This window comes from Papaver somniferum, chromosome 9, assembly GCF_003573695.1.
Source record: "Papaver somniferum cultivar HN1 chromosome 9, ASM357369v1, whole genome shotgun sequence".
Lineage (NCBI taxonomy): Eukaryota > Viridiplantae > Streptophyta > Magnoliopsida > Ranunculales > Papaveraceae > Papaver > Papaver somniferum.
Window position 1 is genome coordinate 104954189 of NC_039366.1, and position 22658 is coordinate 104976846.

Genomic DNA, 22658 nt, shown 5'->3' on the forward strand with positions numbered 1-22658 from the left:
CTCTTAATTACAAGATGTTCTTCAACCTCTTACTCTAATTCAGATTAAACCCATTTAATTCAATCCACTAAACCGTCATCTTCATCTTCTAGTTTTTCTTTGAGCCTCAAATGAAACCTTAACTCATTTATTTCTCAAACCCTAAGTTTCTGCTTCCTCCAAAACCCCAATCGATGGCAGCGACATCAACCGCATAAATTATTCAACTGATTCTCTCGGTTGATCCTCATAGACTCTCGACGGAAGAAGAACATGGGAAAGGAATAGCAAGAGAAGAAGAAAGAAGGAAGAAGAATAAGAATAAGAATAAGAGAGAACTAGATTTTGAGCCCGTGCTACGTAACGGGCGGACCCGAAAACCATCCACCATACCATATTCATAACACAAAACAACACTAATACCATATTCACATTACAACACTAATACCATATTCACAACACAAAACAACAGAAGAGAGAATAATGTGATTTCTTATCACTGCCACATTCGACGACGATAAGCACCAAATGCCCAATCGGAGAACTTGGACTTTCTAAATGAACATTTTGATTTGTGGGATAACTTCATTGGAAAATCCAGCTGCAAAATTAGTAGAATAAAACCTCCCCATCTCTCTCATTTGGGGATGATAAACACCAAATCCTCCTCCATGATTCGCCGTTTCTGTTATACTAAATGAGTTACGAAAATTCGGGCAAAGTTCTCCGTCTAATTATTTAATAATCCATGTTTCGGGTACCTGGGGGTTGGTTCCGCATTTGTTACACGATTAGTTAGGACCATTTTCAAGCAATCAGAAATGCAAAAAATGTTGGCTATGAACCAAGAAAACTATAACACTACTGTATTAGTGCTTACCTCGGAATCCATGGCTACCCACTCCTTGAGAAGAACTGGGCTTCTTGCACAAAGTAGGTGGTACCTCTATATAAGAATACAAATCATTAAATATAAGCGAGTAATCCATTAAAAAAAAAACAATGTGTAGCTATATAGCAATTTTTATATAGGACTACTAAAGGTCCAAAACTAACAACTTGAGTGGATGTGCTTTGTGGAAAAAGAATATTAAAGCTGAACATGCATCATTTGTATACAAATGACAAACTTCCTCATCTCATCTTGCAACCCAATGTTGGCACTTTTGGCTTCACTCTTACATTCCTCAGGACCCAAGTTCAAAATCTTCATGCCAAAAACACAATAACTTCATAAAATTTTCATTTTCCAAGATTTGACACAAACCATCACTATACCTACCACTAATAAATCTTTTTACATGAAAATCTATATCAACGACCACAATTTCCATTCTAGCTTAGAACAGACCCTCAAAGTTAAGTTCAAATATCGAGCAATATGGAATAACACCAAATGGCTTTCGTCCAAACTTCTTTTGTATGATTTCCGAAATGTTAGAAGTCCTCTTCTTACGATCAACAACAAATATTTTTGATGCGTCACGATTGTTCTAAATCAACGTACCCAGTAACATTCTCTCCACCAAAGAAGCCTAAGGTGGTCATATTCAACCCCTAAAGTTTCTTCAGTATCTTAAAAAGAACCAAGTATTTTGGTTGCACGAATGTGAATCAAAGAAAATAAACTTGTCACCATGGAAGAAATAAAAAGAGAACATGAAGTGCAGAAAATAAATATTAATAAATTTTGCAATCAATGAAATTCTACTAAAAACTACCTGCACAAAAGATGATATAAAACAATGTCGTGGATCCTCAAGGACTTCAATTTCAGGATACTCAATCTACAATCACCAAAAATAAGTTGATAAGTTCTGATGCAATACAAAAGTACATCGAATAACTAAAGAACGGTAAAATAGTATAATACATAAAAAATTATGTGAGCTTCCACAGGAAATCAGCTGTAACATCTCATTCCTCCTCCCTGTAATCCACAACAACAGCAAATCCCCATCTTGAAATAAAGATCAATTCTTGTATCATCTCCATTCTCTGTAACTCAAGAAAATTCAGCTACAATTTCCATTTTAACACACCCACTATATCCTTTCTCAAATCTTAGTTCATAATATTCATAAATTCAACTAAAGAACTTTCATAAATTTATTAAGATTACAAAGAAGAACAATTACCTAATAAGCCTTGCTCAACTGATTTACTTTAACTTAATTTCATAATCCACCATAAGACCAGCAATAATCTCCTAACTCAATTCGACCAGCACTTAATAATTCTTCAATATTATCACTGGTTCTCAGAAACCCTAAGATAAGTCCATAAATCATCTTTACCCTTACTCTAAGCTAAAAATCTCAATCCATGTCTTCAAGTAATGTAAACCCATCTTTCAATTTTCCTCTTATTCATTACTAATCAAATTCCCCATTGATTTCAACGGTGCGGATACGATGTGGTCGGGCCGCATAATCAAAGTATGTGGCCCCTTTTCTTTTTTTTTGACACGTATATAAAGTGAAAAATAAAGTGAAAAACAGTTTTATTACAAAAGTATTTAACTAACTTTTTTTAGTTAATTTCCTATTTTTTCTCAAAAAGTGAATGTTTTACGGGGATTTGGAGGGGGCATGGTTTAAGTTTATATACGTGTTAGAAAAAGAAAGGGACCGCATACTTTGAGTATGCGACCCGACCACATCGTAGCCGGGGCGTGATTTCAAAACCCTAATTTCCTCAATCTGTCGAATAACTATTCTTCTTCGAAATCAAACCCATAACCTTCCACTTCACATCAAATTCATTGAAACCCATACTTTAATCTCTTCTTATTTAATTAAATCAATTCATCTTCAATTCACAGAACCGTAATTACTCAATTCTTCCCTGGAACAGCTACAACATCTAATTAACTTCACTCAGTTCCTCAATCGACTAAACCCACTCCTTAATTCTTCTTGTACATCACTAAATCAACTTGAGTCAACTTTCTCAGAAACACTAAGTCCTTTCTCTGAAACCCCCTTTTCAGTTGAGCCTAATTAAATTACCTGACGATCTTCACCACCAGAAACCCATCTTAGATCTTACTCTTATTCATTCAATCTTCAAACTCTCAGTTTTTGATTCTCAAAGAAATCGCAGAAGAAGAACAGGGGAAAGACAGAAAAGAAAAAGAAGAAGGAAGAAGAAAAAGAACGAAGAGGAGAAGAAGATAATCGAAGGCGGAAGTCTTTTAGATTTTAGGTTTAGTTGTTTTAACGGAGGTAGTGTCTAGTTGATTGGCGTTAGTAAAGTCCAGTTAAGTTTTCGGTGTAAATCAAGTGTAAGAAATCTATTAGCTGTAAACCTGTATGTAAGTGTCGTATACGCACCTTTTGTTTAACGGTGTTACAAAAGGCCGGTTAAATATTGGGTGTAAACGGAGTGTTATTGAATTGTTAATGCCCCGACCAATAAAATCCTGCCACTTGTCCTCTTCAGAATTGCTCTGTGTGAAAGATTTTATCTAATTTAATTTGAGTGGGGTGTCATACTCACCGTGCGACGTGGGAGCTCATATGACTTAGCATTTTAAAGGAGGAGAGATGATTCTCTCTGCTCGATTAGGTGAAGATAAGGCCAAAAGAATTACTAGGACACCACTTGCTTTGGTAAAGGCAGCCACAACGTGTCCATTTTGCATCAATAACATTTTTCCGAGAAATGACGACTTTACCCTTCATAGTAATCTGTTGATATCTGCTTTGTACAATATTCGAATGACACGTTTGATTAGTCCGTTTTGCGTAACTTTTCGAGATCTATCTAGTGATACTAGTTTCGTATTTAAAATGGTGTTAGATTAGTTCTTATTAATTAACTTAACGTTCGTATTAAAACTAATCAAGTTATTATCGGCTAATACGTCTCTTGACTAGTCTAATGGCGTTGGCGAGCTCGATGGTCTTTACAGATACTAATTTTATCGTAGTTGTGTGATCTGATATCGTAATAGTACAATCATATTTATTGGCTAGAGATCGTGAGAGTTCTCCGATAGGCAAGATATAAAAAGTAATCACAAACACCTTCGTCTCATTGTTTGTGATTCCGCAACATCTTGTTTCGTTACCATACGATTAAGATTGTTGTGAGGTGATTGATTAATCTAGGCTGTTCTTCGGGAATATAAGACCGGATTATCAATTGGTTCATGTTCACCTTGATTATTATCAAAAGATTGAACAAAAACTTTTAGGGTTTTTCTGTGGGAGACAGATTGATCCTTTGATAGACTTGTCTGTGTGAGACAGATTTGTTTATTGTTAAAGCCTGCGATTTTGGGTCGTAGCAACTCTTAGTTGTGGGTGAGATCAGCTAAGGGAATCAAGTGCGCAGTATCCTGCTGGGATCAGAGGCGTAGGGAGTACAATTGTACCTTGGATCAGTGGGAAACTGATTGGTGTTCAACTATAGTCCAGTCCGAAGTTAGCTTGGAGTAGGATAGTGTCTGTAGCGGCTTAATATAGTGTGAATTCAATCTGGACTAGGTCCCGGGGTTTTTCTGCATTTGCGGTTTCCTCGTTAACAGAATTTCTGGTGTCTGTGTTATTTCAGTTTCCGCATTATATTGTTTATCTTTATAATTGAAATAATACAGGTTGTGCGTTTAGATCATCAATTAGATTAATCCAACCTTTGGTTGTTGATTATCATTGATTGATCCTTGGACATTGGTCTTTGGTACCGTCCAACGTATTCCTTGTGTTTGATTAGGACTCGCTGGTTTCTATTAGCTTGAATAAATCAAAACAAGAGAGAGATATTAACTCCTTGAGATACTTTTACCTAGATTGAGTCTGACTGTCTAGTTGATTCTCTAGAAAGTGTTTCGGAGTTAGTCCATACAGATTGCTAAGCGAAATATTGGGTGGTGGTGTTAGACCCCCCGCTTTTTCAATCTTACTCTGTAAGCATCTAGGTTCCTCGAACAATGTTGATGCCCATTGAAAATTGAGTCATTTGTGATGGATAATACCACCTAAAAATAGGTTCAAAGTGAATAACTTTTCACAAATGATATGAACATAGTTTTTCGTGATTATCACCCAACCTATAACTCAAAATTCCATAAGTAGGTTCAAAAGCTAATTTGAACTATGAACGAACAAACCAATATTGTTGTAGTATAATGGTAAATTTATGGGGTGATGATACCAGTGACCTAAGTTCGAAACTCGCCAACGCCAAATTCTTTACCGATCAAAAAAAACAGCAACGAGGAACGGACAACCCAAATTCAAATGGAACTAAGTAACAGATAATATGTTGACACAAAATCATATTTTTGAGAATTCATCCCACGGTAGTTAAGGTTGATTTTTTTGTTTTTAAAACTCTTAATGGTGTTTATATTCCTATATAGAATGGGGTACTTATCTAAAGGAGTATTCTTGATAGACTCATATATATGGATGTGAGAGTGCGTCCACTATCTATGAGAATATGGGCAGATCTCTTGATCATTCATTAAACTGGGATTCAAGCACAACGTTATAGGGTGTTAGCTTTAGAATTTACACTAGTGTAAGTGTGTGTTTGTTAAGAAATCTTCTTATCTTTTAGAGTTCAAAGACTTATATTCACTCTATGGTCAGATTTTTCGAGAGTCTAACACTATGTAGAAGTTCAAAATCGAAAGGTACATTTATTTATGCACGTCAATATACATATCTTACTCAATGTTTTAAAATATTAGTAAGGGATTGTTAGAAATATATGATTTAAAACAAATTGATATCCATTTATTACTTCTTTAAAATTATTTTTAATACGCATAAAGTTAATCATAAAAGAAATTTATTTTTGTTATTAATATCTTGACTGTTTTTATTTAATGGAAGTTAATGGTGTTAATTATATGACAATAAAGTGTGAATATTTATTGAAATTCTTGAGTATAAAAATCATATTTTGGTAGGAAAAAAAGGGATTTTCTTTATGTTTTTGAGTTTATAAAGAAAAAGAATTTTGAGAGAAACGAAACTAGCGTGTGATCATCACTTTTTCTCCAAAAGTTTGATTCTAATCATGAATCATACACTCTCAAAGTGCAAGAATGATTGTGAAAGGTATTCTAATCGGTTATTTTATCGTGAGAAATATGCAATATGGAAGAACTGCTTGCACAAGCTTGGACAGAGCCGCAAAATGTCTTAAAGAAAGCGACCATGTCGTGACTCATCCATGACATTATTTGTTTACTATGGTTAATTAATATTTAAAAATAAAAGGAATCATAATTTTACATAACTTTGGTTGGTAACCTAGCGACAAGCTGGGCCCCAACACCCTTTGAATAGCAACGTCTAATCTATAAAAAATGGAACTTCCTAGACCACTACTAACATCATCACCAACAAGACGATTTTTCTTAAAAAAATACAAAGTGTCCTCACTAAGCTCTCCAAAGTAGAAATATCTCTAACACCTAATCCATAGCCATATGAAACGCAAAACAACATTCGAAATAACCTGGATGAAATTTACAACAAGAAAAAAAATATTGAAGAGCTACGATGATTACTATTTCTTATATTATTGTGTGTATCCAATACTTTCCATTAGGATTCATTGAACATGGGTCCACTAGATGAATCCCAATCTACAAAAACTCATCATAGTTGTTACAGAATTAACTCTCTGCGAGTTATTATTAGATAAACCATATAAAAATATCAGCCTCAATCTTTATCAATTAGGGTTCCTTATCTATAAGTACTAGGTTTCAACCTACACAGATCCGCGATATGCTATCTCTAAACCTTACCTCATATACCTCGACTAACTTGAACAACAGAATTTTGCAGGTACCCCACACTTTCATGACGGAATTGAAGGAGAAATTACTGATATGGATCGTCATCAACATCAATCGAGGAATATTGTGGAATATTTTTGAAAAACAATTATATTCTTCAACCGTGCAATACAAGGATATCCCTTAAACTTCATTAGATGATGATCAACTACTAAGTATTCATTTTTATTTGTCTGGGCCAGAGTAGGTTTACTAGGGAATCGATGGTACTTGAAAAGGAGAGGGTAGCAAGTACAACACCAACTTTTTCGTTCGGAAACCTGTATGGGTAAAGCCTAATATAATTACAAGTAGATAAAATTAAATATACTTGAATAAAAGATGAATTAAATCATGGTGTGCCAAATACTAATGAAAGGATCTCTAGTCAAAGTAGTTAAGATCTTACATGGGAGAATATTAACCTACAACAAACTAGGTCATTCAAACATACTTCTCATTTGACCTTTCAGTTAGACACGCACCAGCATCACAATTTTGATTATACAAGTACTAAAACAAGCTCTATAGAAGTTATAAGGATGCAATTATTGAAGTACAAATTTGACTAACAAGCTGATCTTAGACGGTGATAAAAAAGATAAGGCAACAATGTCAACATAAGAAACTGGGTTATTATCATAAATCGCCAGAGTTGGGTTTATCTTTTTTAATCCGATGACGAGAGATTTGCATTTGTTAAATATAGGGTCTCAAAGAGAAGCAGTGAGGAATGCTTGAGCACGCTTCGTATACACGCCGGAGGAAAAGTCACGTAAATACCTTTTACCCTTGTCTGGGCCAAAGACATCAACTAAACCATCAAAACCAAAATCATATGAGCAATTAATTCCTTTCTTTTTTCGCTTCCCATAGGTAGCTTTGACTTGTTCATGTGTAACATGCGTTACCCAATATAGGTTAGGAAAATTTAAGTAAAAGCTCAACATGCTTTTAATTCTTGATATACCTACATATTTTTCAACTACTGACTTTGGTAACCCTTCACCAAGCGTATTCACGATCCTCTGTAAACATCTCATCCTCTTATGCCTGCTCATTTGAATTCATATTAGTTGTATAACCATAACAAAATATAATTTCAAATAACTAATAGAATTGAGGAGTGCATAAAACATACAAGGAGATAACATTTGTTCGCAAAGGTACGCCTCCCAAGAGTATGGGGATTGTGTATTTCTTTTTGTTCTCTGACTTCTTTCCATGACTTTCTCTGACTCCTTCTTTGAACTCATTCTCGACTAAAATGGTCCAATTACTTGAACTAATCCCCACCAGAATCTTTACAGGAATGCTTTTTGCTTTTTCATGCATTTGGATCCGAACCAGCTTGAGTATTCATCTCAGTATGTGTTTTACCTTTGGCCACCCTGAAATAATTATATCGAAGTTGGTATTTGAATTACCTCAACTGATGTAAAGGCTGCTTCAAGGTTGGAGCATTAAAATCAAACTCACTCTAACTAACAAATGTAATGGTTGGTCATAATTCAACATGAGTAACCTTATACAACAATAACAGTGCATGCACTAGATAACCTTTTGTAAAGTGTAACATACACCAAAATGAAACTCAATACTCAAGTGTCAAGAAGAAATGTCTCTGGAAAACTTTCTGACCTAAAACAGATGGGTACATACATCTTTTTAAGGATGTCACACGTATTTATGTAACAATATTTGGCACACAAGTTAGTGTAACAATTCAGTGTTACAATTACTCAATTTGGTATAACAATTTGAGTTAATTCAAAGCAGAGGTAACACTTAAAGAGGCTCCCATGTCCCCTATCCATCTTGAGAAACAAACAGACACAAGTCGACACATAAATATATGAGCTACCAAGAATACTAGTTGTGAGCTGAAAGAAATTGAACTGTCACAGGTTGGCAAAGAAAACTATGGGATAATTAATAGAGCTATGAGCTATTAAATCAAAATAAACTAAATTTTAATAAAAGAAGTCTACAAACTTATTTTAATTAAACTGAGGGCAGATATGTAGATGGCAAAGCATCTACCCGAGAACTGACAGCTGAAGGATAATATAACTGAGACACGGAATAATACTCAAGATCGGACGTCGAAGACCTGAACCATATGTACAAGAATCGAGCCATGGGCAAACAGATACAACACAGAAACACAGAGTTAGACGCGGAAGACCTGAGTCCAGGTACGAATTTAAGAAGATTCTCGATGTTGTCAGCTGAGCGGAGGCTTAGAAAGATGGGTAGTTATAACGAAGAGTTGTCCCCGGTCGGTACAAGCATAAGGAAGGTAACTATTAAGTCCAAGTTATCACGTGCTTATTCATCTACATGTGATTCTCGTGTTCATATTGTTAGAGCATTGCTCGGTCAAACTCGCAAGCGTTGCTATCTCAAGCTTGTTTGTCAATGTTAGTGATCAAAACTATATGTCTTAGTTTCTAGTCTATTTATAGATATCTCGGACTAGGATAAATTATGTAGTTGAGCATTAGACTTCACGGCGTTCATCATTTGAAGACGAAGAACTACTAAGGAGAGCTTGTGGAACTTCATCAACAAAAGGTATGCGGAGACTGAAACTCATCTATCACTTGGAAAGTCTATTTTTATTCTATCTCCTCTATTGAGACATAAGTCGTAAAAGATATATAGTTTTCTATTATGCATATTTGATATTTCGAACTGAGTTTAACTCGCTTATATATTTCTCGAAATATGTGTTGGTAAGATTTCGCTTAAACCAAGTTCATCTTATATTCTTGACGAAAGTCAAAAGATGATCATGTGAAAATTGTTGAGTAACATCTTATATGGTTTGTGTGATACAATCATTTGGTGTAGACTTGGAATATTTCGTTATACTTATTTCAATAACTTGAAAATTGTTTTGATGCTAATAATATGTGAAAATGGCTATTGTCATCCTCTAAGAAAGTTTCAATGTTTGAAATAGAGTTTAGAACACTTAATCAACATTGGATTATGAATATGTTATGCATTCTTGCATATATGGGATCCACGTCCAGGAATCACAGTATGCATACCCGTATGCGTACCTGTTGATTTGAGAAGTCCGGGAACCTAATTACACGTACACGTACGCGTACTGGCGTAAGGTTTATGACCGAGATTTTCTGCCGGGTTTGGAGGTATGCGTACCCGTTCGCATACTAGCGAAAACCAAACTTGGTCCGGCTACTTGAGTATGCGTACCCATTTGCATACTTGAGTGGTTAAAGTTCTAAAATCGGTTGTGACATGAACTAGTACATTTATATAATAAGGAATGCAATCTTTGCAAACTGTGGCGATAAAGTTCATGAATTGATTCGAGTGAATCAAACCGCTTTTGCTTCAATTGTGTTCTTGTATACTTCTATGAGAATATATCAATTGAACAACTCTTTAACTAGTTTCAATTGAGTCATTTGAACTAGTTATGGTTAGGATGAATAAGGTTGATATGAGAGTGTTCATATGGCTAACTTCGGTTAACTACTGTTGAGCCAACATAGTGTATATGTTTAGGTACGGTTACTCAAACCTAAAAGAAGGTACATTTCATTTGTGTGTAACAAGCTAAGTTCGATCTAATGGTTGAAAGATATTAGCTTGGGTCTAATCAGGTTTTCATCTAACGGTGAATATTGAATGCTTTGTTACCAAGGTAACTTAGATTGCAAACCGTGATTTGAAAACTATATAAATGATAACTCTAGCAACTGGGAAACTTAATCCCCACACTTATGTGTGATACTAGTTGTGACCAGAGTCGATTCTCCTTTAACCTTAGGTTTTCACGAAACCCTTTAGGTTAACGACTTAAAGACTTCATTGGGATTGTGAAGCCAGACCCAAATATTTTTTATGTAGTTGCGTGTTCTGATCTTACTTTTACAATCGTGATTGAGTATTATCTTTGCTAAGATTGCTTGAGATTTATCTCCGATATCTAAGATTAAAAGAAGTCACAAACACCTCTGTCTCATCGTTTGTGATTCCACAATGTCTTGTTTAGCTTCCACATGATTAAGATTATTGTGAGGTGATTGATAATACTTGGTTGTTCTTCGGGAATATAAGTCCGGATTATCAATTGGTTCATGTGCACCTTGATTCATCAAAAGACGGAACAAAACTCGTAGGTATTTCTGTGGGAGACAGATTTATCTATTCCAATAGACTTTTATGTGTGAGATAGATTTGTTTATCAAGTCTTCGGCTTTGGTTCGTAGCAACTCTTGGTTGTGGGTGAGATCATCTAAGGGAATCAAGTGTGTAGAATCCTGCTGGGGTTCAGTGACGTAAGAAGCGTAACTGTACCTTGATCAGTATGAGATTGATTAGGGCTCAACTGCATTTCATTCCCAAGTTCATTGGTAGTAGGTTACTGTCTGTAGCATCTTAATACAATGTGGTGTTCAAAGCTGGACTAGGTCCCGGGGTTTTTCTGCATTTGTGGTTTCTTCGTTAACAAAACTTCTGGTGTCTGTGTTATTTCTTTTCCGCATTATATTTTGTTATATAATATAAATATCACAGGTTGTGCGTTAAGATCAATCAATTAGAGAATCCAACCTCTGCTTGTTGATATATATTGATTGACACTTGAACATTGGCCTTTGGTACCGTTCAAGTTATTTCTCTTTATTCAATCGGGCTCGCAAATTCTTATTTGTTTGATTGCGGATTGAATTGGGAAATAGAGATATCTCTGTTTGATATACTTTCCTATAGATTGAGTCTGACTGTCTAGTTGGTTCTCTTAAAAGTATATTGGAGTAAGTCCTCTCAGATTGCCAAACGAAATATTGGGTGTGGTTGTTAGACCCCCGCTTTTTCACATATCATATATAACTTGATTCTTTTTTTCCTTTTTTTTTTACATAGAGAGCAACAAAAGAAACCAAGCAACAGACCTAGGTGTTATTATAGGTGTTGTCTCGTAGGCCTATTGGAGGCGGTCGACCAAAAAAGAGTAGTTTGTTTGTAAAGTGTAGGGTTGTCACATAAAGATTTTTCTTTATTAGTACGAGTATGTATATATTTAAACTGTAGGGTTGTCAATGGGTACCCATTACCTGGAACAGAAACCGGGAATGGTGGATTTGGGTCTGGTTCCGGGTCCTAAAATTGGACCCGTTAACAACTTCGGACCCGTTGGGTATTACTCGGTTGGACCCGGTACCCGGTTATTCATTCTTTAATTTATTATTTTAGCAAAATTCTAATTATTTTGCTAGTCTTTGGGTCTTTTTTTAAAAAAAAAAAATTTGTTAAATAATACCAAAGAAGTAAATCAAGATTGGCATACAGCTTTGGTTGGTAGCCTAGCAACAATTTGGGCACCAACCCCTTTTTGAATAGCAGTCCCTAATCTATGAAAAATAAAACTACCAAAACCACTACTAGCATCATTGCTAATTAAACAGTTCTTCAAACGCTTGAAAAAACACAAAGTATCTTCACCGAGTTCTCCTAAGGTAGAGAAGGCTAGCACACCCAGACCATAACCATGTGAAACGCACTTGTCCAAGTACTTAGTGCTTTTACGCGAAACAACACTAGAAATAGCTTTACCTGGGACAAAGAAGCGAATACCCTCACCAGTAAAGGGCGAGACACCTGTGACATCCATACAAACATCCCGACCATTTAACCAATCAAGAACAAGGATATCAGCAGGCCGTAAGTCTTTGTCATCGTCCGACAAAAACCCCAGAGAAACTTCCTTACGCACAGGCACATTAGATTTGTAACAAATGTCGGCGAATGCATCACGTACATGGTCAACTTACTCCCCACATCCTTAGCACAATGAAGCGCGTGGTCCCCAAAGATATCCATAGATCTGTTACAACTTGAGCATAGACCATTATCAACAAACAGCGGGATACCAAGGCGATAGCAAAGAACAGCTCTGAACTGTCTTGGTCCAAGGCATTGATTAAGCCCACTAATTGGTACAGCCAATAAATAATCATGTGCATGCTTAATACGGTTGCACTGCCATAAAATGGAGTCTCTTGCACACATAAAAATTGGTCTGGGATTCGCTTCTTACCGCATCAAAATAAGTGACTGCCAGGGAGTGCATGGAAGGGGGGGAAGTATCATTGACACAGTAAGAAGAAGGTAGTCCACATACCAGGATAAAGTTCTGAAGAGCCAACTGATAGGCAGAACCTTTGTCTGTTGGAAATAAGCTACTAAGGATCACCTTTTGCACCGAAGCAGTCTGACTCTGTGAAGCAAGATAACAGCAGTGTGGGTGTCCGCCATGGTATAAATGCCAAGGCCAACATATTTGATAGGCAAGGTGGCTAATCTCTGCTGTAAAGGACCAAAACCCGCGCCATCACCAGTGATTAGGAGTCTCAGATACTTGAGCAAATGATCATTGAAAATATCAGTGGCTTATTGAAGGGTAGCAGGATTGGTAGTTCGCATTGAAAAATATAATCTCGACACACCAATACAATTACGAAGTAACAACATCTCACTTTGAGGGTCCCCGGGATTTTTGATAGCGGACATTAGTTGAACAGTCTTGTTCACCCTGCTCAACATCATATCACTAATAAAGTTCAAATCTCACAGTTCCACCCAGAAGTATAACCCCATTAGACGGTCTACCAATATCAGAAGGGAAAACACCATCAGCAATACTTATGGGATCAATGGAAGGACAAAAGACTTCCGTTTTCTTTATATTTAGGTGTAAACCCCTATCTGGCCCTTCAGTTTCTATTATGCGCAAGGTCTTGGCCACCTCAAGTGTGTCACCAACAATTGTGTCATCATCAAGGTACCAGGTGTGTAAATCGAGTTTACAGCTGGAAGCAATAATCTTCACTAGGGGGTGAAGTGTCAAGGCAAACAACAAGGGATCGAGAGGGTCACCCTGCTGGACTCCAAGCGCAGATGACAAAATATATTGGTCGTAGTAGAGTTTGGAAGGTCGCATGTAACAAATAATGAAGAAATAATAATATCTTTGTATAGATATAATTCAAGCCAAAAGAAAAAGATATCAATTTTTTGAGATTTTTTTTTATAGTTTTCCTAATACCCTAAGGTTAATCACGGTGCCTGGGGTTATAGTCGGGTCCGAATTTGGGTCCACTAATTTCGTAATCGGACCCAAAATCATTAGGAACCGAACCCAATTTTTATTATAGGATCCAGTTCCGGGTCCTATGGTACTCAGTGGACCCGAACTCATTGACAACCCTTAAATTTTAAAGGATCCGACGGTATGGGAAAATAAATGCCATGGAAATGAAATGAGTTATCACAAAACTCTCATGTTGAAGAAAGTTAAGAATTTCGAGGATACTGATGATAATATGAGTATAAGAGGATGTTCTAAATTTTAAACCTAGAGAAAGAAAATCCTACAAGTGGAGGAATTATTAAGCATGATGTGAATAATTGTGCAAGTGAGAAGGAGCATACGGAACTTACTGGAGATGGTCGATGGAGGCACATAAGTGAAGATGATTTTCTACGGATTAACGACTTTTGGATGAGTCTTTTTACAAACACTAAAGAAAAATACTATACCAAAACCCAAACATCCATGTTTTATTAGATTAGTTAATCCAAATTTATGAATATCATTGCAGGGGCGGAGCTAGGATTACTATGTAGGGGTGTAAAAGTACACTACGAGATGCGGAAAAAAATAAAATAGAGAGTGCAAAAAAGAAAAATTAGGCTTGAAAATAGCCTAAAATTTATAAATGGGTCTAAATTAGGCTTGGGACCAGTTTAGCAGGGTGTGCAACTTGCTTTAACTGCCTCCACCCCTACCTACATGAAAAGAGGTTTCAAAGAAAAAAGATGAAAAGCATGGTAAAAGATATACTTCAACGATGAAAATCATGGTAAAAGATATGCTTCAACAATGTTTGTTTATTTGGTCGGTACATCCTATGGTGTACCCTAATATCCAGACAACTAGGAACTCTAGTTAGGTCGGTACATCCTATTATGTATCCTAGTACTTAGACAACTAGGAACTCTAGTTAGCAATTTGGTGAAACTTTGTCGAATACTTCATGGAGATTCGCGTATCTAACGTTTACTAAACAACGTCGAATTGTAACTACGGATAAAATCACGATTTTTTAAGGTTTTTCCAAATAATTCACGATTTTTGAGTATTCACAAATTATTCTCTGCTATTGTTTCAACCCGCCAATTGATCTTATAATATAAATTTTTAGTCGTTAACCACTGAACCACTTCATTTTCGATAATGATAATATCTATCTATCTATATATATATATATATATTAGAAATAACATGTGTCGTAACGGCACGACATGAGGCTAACATAGAGTTATAGTAAATACCTAATAAAAACATATAGAGAAAGAGTAATTCAACATATATTTAATTAAGGATTATATTTAATTAGGTTATGAAGTCTTGTTAGGCTGAATTCTACGTATAAGAACTTATAAAACTGGAAGTTTGATTATGAACCTGGACGTTTGATTAGAAAAAGAGTAATTCGACATGTATCTCATTAAGAACTATATTTAATTAAGTTTCGAAGTCTTGTTAGGTTGAAATCTACGTATAAGAATTTATGAGTCTGGAAGTTTGATATAAATAATTTTTAAAGTTGGTCTAAAGTATAGTTGATTTGAGAGTAATTACTGAAATTAAATGTTGCTAGTCAGATTGTTTTATCGTGTTATATTATTTTATTTTTGATCATCACAACTAAAACAACATAAGCTTGATCAAACCTGGATTAATATATAATATCTTTAAGATTGTATCATCAATCCATTTAACAATGCATTGCATTTTAATACCAATTCATTTTACTAAACAAAAAAAATGTAAATAGTTGTTATCTGGCTTATTTGATAAAAAATTCTTACGTGTTATAAATTTTATCTTGAAAAAATAACTCTTTGATCCACCTCTGGTTTCTTCTTACAAACATACAAAATAAGGGAGGGCGTAACATGATCAGTAGAAAAGTTCCTACCAAAGTTTTTTTTTTCAATTCTACTTGATTGACAAAGCTTGCCTGATTTTTGTATAAAAAAATAATAATAAACTGTATTGTGTTTATAACCGCGTATATACTTTATCTAAACCATAAATCATGTTTTTTCAACAGTGTACTTATAAAGTTATAATTTTTTTTGAAGCATAGGTATATTAGATAAAATTAAGAAGGGATTACACGTGGGAATGTTGCCTCACTTTTTTTTTCAACGTTATCACAACATCAAGCACAAAACTTATTTGGTATGTGAATGGGCCGATGAATCAGACACCCTCACTTAAAGTCTTTCTTAGTTTCATTGTATTTTATTTTTCAGCAAAATCTAATGTAGGTGTGTGTATCTGTATTTCCTTTTCTGTACCTTTTCAGTTTGGTATTTTCTAGTATCTCTTTAGCAACAGTAACTTGAATAGTTGTATTTGTGCTTGTTTTCGATTTCAGTTTTTACTTAGTATCTGTAATAGCACTAGTAGAGTTTAGATCTAAATCCTCCAAGGGCAGAGATAAGAATCTACTTCAAGACACCTTCAAAGCCTAAGATTCAGGTTGAAGGTATGGATAACGCAGGAAAACAAGGAGGTAGACAGATATTGATTGGGCAGTACTATGCAACACCTGGATACATCTCGGATCAATTGCACCCATCACCAACATCCAAGTTCTTATGGACTCAACAACGTCCATCAAAAGTACAGCTTTTCTTGTGGAAAGCACTCGTCGAAGGCATTCGTACCCTCGACAACCTCATCCATCTCCACCCCACCAAGGCCAACACCTATCACCACTGAAATTTCAGTCCGAAGATTGATACTCAGATCTTGCTTCACTGTCATGTTGTTGTAAGTTTCTGGAGTTCCAATCTAGTTGTCTCTGAATTCTCGGGTATTACATACCTTCTTGTAATAGCCCTTTAGTAGATTAATAAATATTATGCTTCAAAAAAAAACGTGGGAATGTTGCTCCCCTAGTGTAATTTATTACATATTTTTTCAAGAAACTGGGGGTAGTATGTTCCCAAATATTAGCTTGAAATACTCCCTTTTGACTGTTATCTTCCGCATGGTTGGCGAGGGCGTCTGCTGCTTGGTTGGATTCCCTGTATGTATGTTGAATTTTGTACTGAGGTATTGCTTCCAACCTTCTTGTAATTTCATAAATCATTTCCTTCAAATACCATGGGGGGTCTGATCGTTCTTTGATGAAATGAACTAGTGTTTGAGAATCTGATTCAATGTAAAGTTTAGTCCATTGATAGAGTGGGACCGATCGTAGAGCCATGACAAGAGCCCAGGTTTCGGCTAACAACGTTGTTGTGATCCCTAATGGTTGCGCCATTGCAATTATGACTGATGTTGTTGAGTCTCTGCAAATAAAAGCACCACCGGCTGGTCCCGAGTGTCCACGGGCTGCTCCATCTGTGTTGATTTTTACCCAATATTGTTCTGGTGGTTTCCATCCAACTTGAATTGTATGGGTCGTCCGCGTCTGTGAAGTATTGATTGTCGTTGGATTCATTCTCGGTAGAGGAGACGGTAGAACTGAATTCTCCCAGGTGAACTCTTGATGCATGTGGTTTGTCATTTTGAATGTGTCATAACGATTTGTGTGGTTTCTTCCATAAATCAAATCATTTCGGGCTAGCCACAGAGCCCATAGAGTGAAGCTAAAAGAAGTTATAGCAATTGTGGGTTGATTTATCAAGAGTAGTTGGTTTATGATGGTTGATGGCGTTATGGGTTGGGGTCTGCGGTGCATGAAAGTTGGTTCTGCTTCATGATGGCTAAATAATAGATCCCAAACTTCTTGCGCATATCGACAAGTGAGAAGAATGTGTTCAGCAGTTTCTGTAGATAGTTTACATCTAGGACATAAATTTGAGGGGGTGAGGTGAATTTTATGTAATAGGGTGAAGGTAGGTAGGCCTTCGTTTATAGCTTTCCACAAGAAAAGCTGTATTTTTGGTGGGAAATTTAATGTCCAGATGTGGGCAGAGGGTGGAAGCTGATATGTAGCTGAGGTATTGGAGGGGTGAAGGGATAACAAGCGATATCCTGACTTGACTGAATATTTACCATTTTTTGTGTATGGCCAAATAATCTTGTCAGGTGGCCCATCTTGTGGAAGGTGTATGTTAAGAATCCTAAACATAGCCGATTGCGGAAGATGAATCAATCGATCATGAATCCAAGAATGTGAGATTGGACTAATAAGATCAGAAACATTCGGAAATATCTGACATTGGTTGAAGGGTAAGGGTGGGTGATTTGGAATCCAATTGGAAGTAGTCGGGGTATAAATGCCAGTGCCAATTTGATGGAAGATGTGGGGTATGATAGAGGATAAAAGGGATGTGAGTTGTTTCGAAAGAGGGCTAGTCGAGGGTGGGGGAGGTTGGTTTGATTTGAAAAAAGGTTCATTGTTGAAATATTTTTCTCTGCATATGGAGGTATAAATCGAGTCTGGCTGATCATGAATTTTCCGTACTCTTTTCATTCATAAAGCTTTGTTGTGATCTAGGCTTTTCCTAATACCCAAGCCGCCTTTGGGAATAGGATGCCTCAGTTTATCCCATCCTATAGGGTGCAACTTTTTGGTTGATGAATCATGGCCCCAGAAAAAATTCCTAGTGATCTTATCAACTTCCTTATGAACATGTGCCGGTAGGAGATTTGTCTGCATAATATGGTTTGCGGTAGGGAGAAGTAAGGTTTTAATGAGTACTAACCTTTCTTTTTGATTGAGGCATTTCGTTTTACATCCTTTCGCTTTTCGCGCTATTTTTTGTAGAAGTGGACGAAAAATATGTGTTGATGATCTCCCACTTTTGAATTGGACTCCTAAGTAAACAGGTGGTGTTGACGTGGCTGGCATGTCGAAAACATTTTGGATTTTTCCAATGTAAACTGGGTCCAGTTTTGGATGATAAATTATAGTGGATTTGCTGGGGTTGATGTGTTGTCCGGCCGAGATGGCGTAGGCATCCAGTAATTGTTTTAGCTGAACGCAGTTTTGAGTTGACGCTTTAAACGTGATTAATAGGTCATCCGCGTACATTAGGTGAAGAATTGGTGGTGCTTTCTTGGATATGCTCAGACCTTGAATATTGTTCCAGTTCTCCAGTTGTGCCAGATTTGTTGATAGAATTTCTGCACATATAATAAAGATATATGATGATAGCGGATCTCCTTGTCTTATTTCTCCGAAGAGGGAAATATAGCCATGTGGGGTGTCGTTGACGTTGATAGAGTATGTTACTGTGGAGATGCACATCATGATATATTTTATGAAATTTTCTGGAAAACCAAGTTGTGTAAAGGCTCTTTTCACAAAACCCCAATCCAAACTTTCATAGGCTTTCTGAATGTCTAATTTGAGTCCTATTTTGGGGGTGCTGGTTATGGGAGAGGTTCGGATGTAATGAAAAAGTTCACCAGCAATCACTATGTTATCTTGTATCGATCGTTGAGGTATAAAAGCACTTTGGTAGGGGCTGATAATGAAAGGGAGTAAGGGTCTCAAGCGATTTACCAGGATTTTGGCTATGATCTTGTAAGTAACATTGCATAACCCAATAGGTCGGAACTGAGATGTAGATGTTGGGTGATCCCCCTTTGGAATTAGCATGATGTTGGTGTGATTCATCAAGGAGTGCATATTAAGATTCTCGAAGAATTCTCTGACCATTTCAATGAGTTGCAGTTTGGCGGTGTTCCAGAAAACTTTGAAAAACTTACTCGTATATCCATCTGGACCCGGTGCCTTTTCTGAGCTAATCGACCATAGTGCCTCTTTGATTTCTTGATCTGTTACCATCTGGTCAAGGAATTGCACTAATTTATCGTTAATCGTGGATTGATCGAAGAAAACATGTGTTCATCCAACGTGGTACTGGCCGCCGTATATTGGTTTGTAAAATGTTGAAGCAGCAGGTCAACGATCTGTCTTTGGTCAAAAACCCAGTTGTTGTTTTGATATCGCAATTGTTGAATGGTGTTGCAGCTTCGATGTATAATTGCAATCGTGTGGAAAAAAGACGTGTTCCTATCTCCAGATTGTAGCCATTTAATTCTTGATCTTTGTTGCCAGTATATGGCATGCCTTTGTAATAGAGATAAATGGGCTGCACGTAGTTCTTTTTCCTGTTGAATCCAATGATGCAGAGTCGTACCTGTTTGTGTTGAAATTTGATGTTGTGCATATTGTATCTATGTTGTGGATGTTTTGATCATGGTGGGGAGGTGACCAAAAGTTGTTTTGTTCAATTGAGTAAGTATGTTGGCCGTCGTGATGAGTTTGATTTGGAGATTTGTCGTTCCTTCATCATCAGACTCTCTTGCCCAGGCTCCATTGACAATGTGATGTATGTTGGGGTGAGATAACCAGAGTTGTTCAAATTTGTAATTCCTCTCATTTTTCCAGTTTAAGTGCTTTGTCCGGAGGAGGATAGGTGCATGATCTGATGTTATGCATGGAAGATGAATGACCGCTGCACGAGGATTTGTTGTTCTCCATCTTTGACTTGACATAGCTCTGTCTAGACGTTCCATGATAATAGTCTCGCCTTGCTGGTGATTGGTCCATGTATATGGTTCGTCTTGAAAACCAAGATCTACCAATCACATTGTGTCGATCATGTATAGAAATGGTTGAGTCTGAGCAAAAGTCACCGATCTGCCTCCCTTTTTTTCGGATTGCATGGTGATGTCATTGAAGTGTCCAATTAATACCCATGGTAATGTTGGCTATTCAAAAATATCATTAAATTTTTTCCATAAATTCCATCTGGCATCTGGGTGAGGCGGCCCGCATATTCTAGTGCAAATCCAAGGTTGCGCTGATGGTGGAGGTGTAACAAGCACATGGATGTAGCTCTGGGATTGAAGTAGAATACGAATCTGTAAAATATTCTTCCACAATAAGCATAGTCCTCCTCTATGTCCAATTTTCGGAACTGTAAAGTTGTTGTCGAATCTTAGTGTCTGTTGAACAGAGTTCATGTGTTATTCGGACGCTAAAGTTTCTGAGAGAAATACAATATCTGGTCTATGTGCCTCCATTAAGCCTCGCAAATGCTGGATTGTGGTGTCCTGGTTGATACCTCTACAATTCCAAGCTAGAAGAGAGATATTTGCAGCCATGTTGAACTTGTGGATATTGAACGAATTGTGTGGAATCAACAAATGAAGTCGTCTATAATGCTGGTGATCTGAAGGTTGATGTATATGTGCACGCTGGTTGACACAGATGTCTTCAAAAATGGTGTTGAATTTCCTAGCTACCAGAACTGATTCTATATCCGAAGTAATGAAATCGTCTGTAATGCTGGGGATTTGAGGGTTGATGTAGATGTGCACGCTGGTTGTCACAGATGTCTTCAAAAAAGGTGTTGAATTCCTAGCTACCAGAACTGATTCTATATCCGAAGTCGAGGAAGAGGGATGGGAAAAGTTATGGATGTAGACTTAGAGCCCCAACGGAGAACGACTAAAGCCCAACAAAGAGAAAATGGACCGAAGAAAGACACCAGGTTAAGCCCACTAACAAGAAAACAACTCTTGTAATTAACACACTTCTATTACACAACCGCACAAACTATAACAACTCAAGCACAGAACTATTACAACTTTGTGTAACTATTATAGTACAACACCAGAAAAGAAAAAATAACGCTCAGGAAGAAACAGAAAGAAAAACACACAAGTAAACTTACTAGCTATAACAAACTAAGTTAAGCTAAAGACAATACTTAAGACAGGGACTCTACTAAGCACAAACCTTGTAAGGAGAAGTACAAAACCAACCAAGGACTAAACTGAACTAATATTAGGTGTCTAGACAAACTGCAATTTAACTTGACTTCAGCTACCACAAGAAAAAAAACAACACGAGACTAAACTAGAACTAAGATTACACAGAACAAAAGAAACAGTTGGCCATCCCAAATACAAAGTATTAACTAATATTTAATCATTCATCATCAGCGTTGAAGTTGATATCTTGTCCAAACTGATGCAGATATGTTTTCTTGAGGGTTGAGGATTGATTACTCCTTCATAATTTCTTTGCCTTTACGGTCTCCAGTTGTTTGTTCTCAATCTTCTTATGTGCCTGCTACCTGAGATGTGCTTGCAGTGTCTTGATATCCTAAAGAAATCCAAATATCCATAGGTACTGAGTCAGGTCTGACTGGTGGTGAATCCGGTGGAGATGTGGAAGCAGCTTGGTAAATATCAACCAGAATTGCAGGATTCTTCACAACCAGTTCTTTGTATTGCTTTCTCCGTTTTGGGTCAGGTTCACTTGTGATCCAATTCCTGTAATCCTCCAAGGTAGGCCAGAGATGTGCAGTGGAGGATGAAGCAGCTGCTGGATCCGAGGAAGCTGGTGGATATAAGTCTTGAGGATTGAATGCTTCAAGCTCTTCAGGACGGAAGTTATCTTTCTTTATAATAAGAGACTCTCAAAACGCCACATGTTAACACCATATTCACTCTTAATTTTGGTGAAGCCACATCATCACTAATTATCCACTTCATCATTATCTGATTGGCTACTCCTATAAGATAGGATCCAGTAGGCAAACGTCTAAAGACACATGCAACCCCAAAGGTCACTTAACGTCTAAAGACAAATGCAACCCCAAAGGTCATTTAGAGAAGATACATCTGTATATATTTTCGCTCTTAGTTTGTGGTAAAGATGTTCTACAGGTCCCTTAGGTAGAGAATCTTTAAAGTCAAAACAACATTTAGGAAGGGAATATAGCCACCATTATGAAAAACAAAGGTAGCAATTTTTCAAACGATCTTTAACCCCCTCTAATGGAG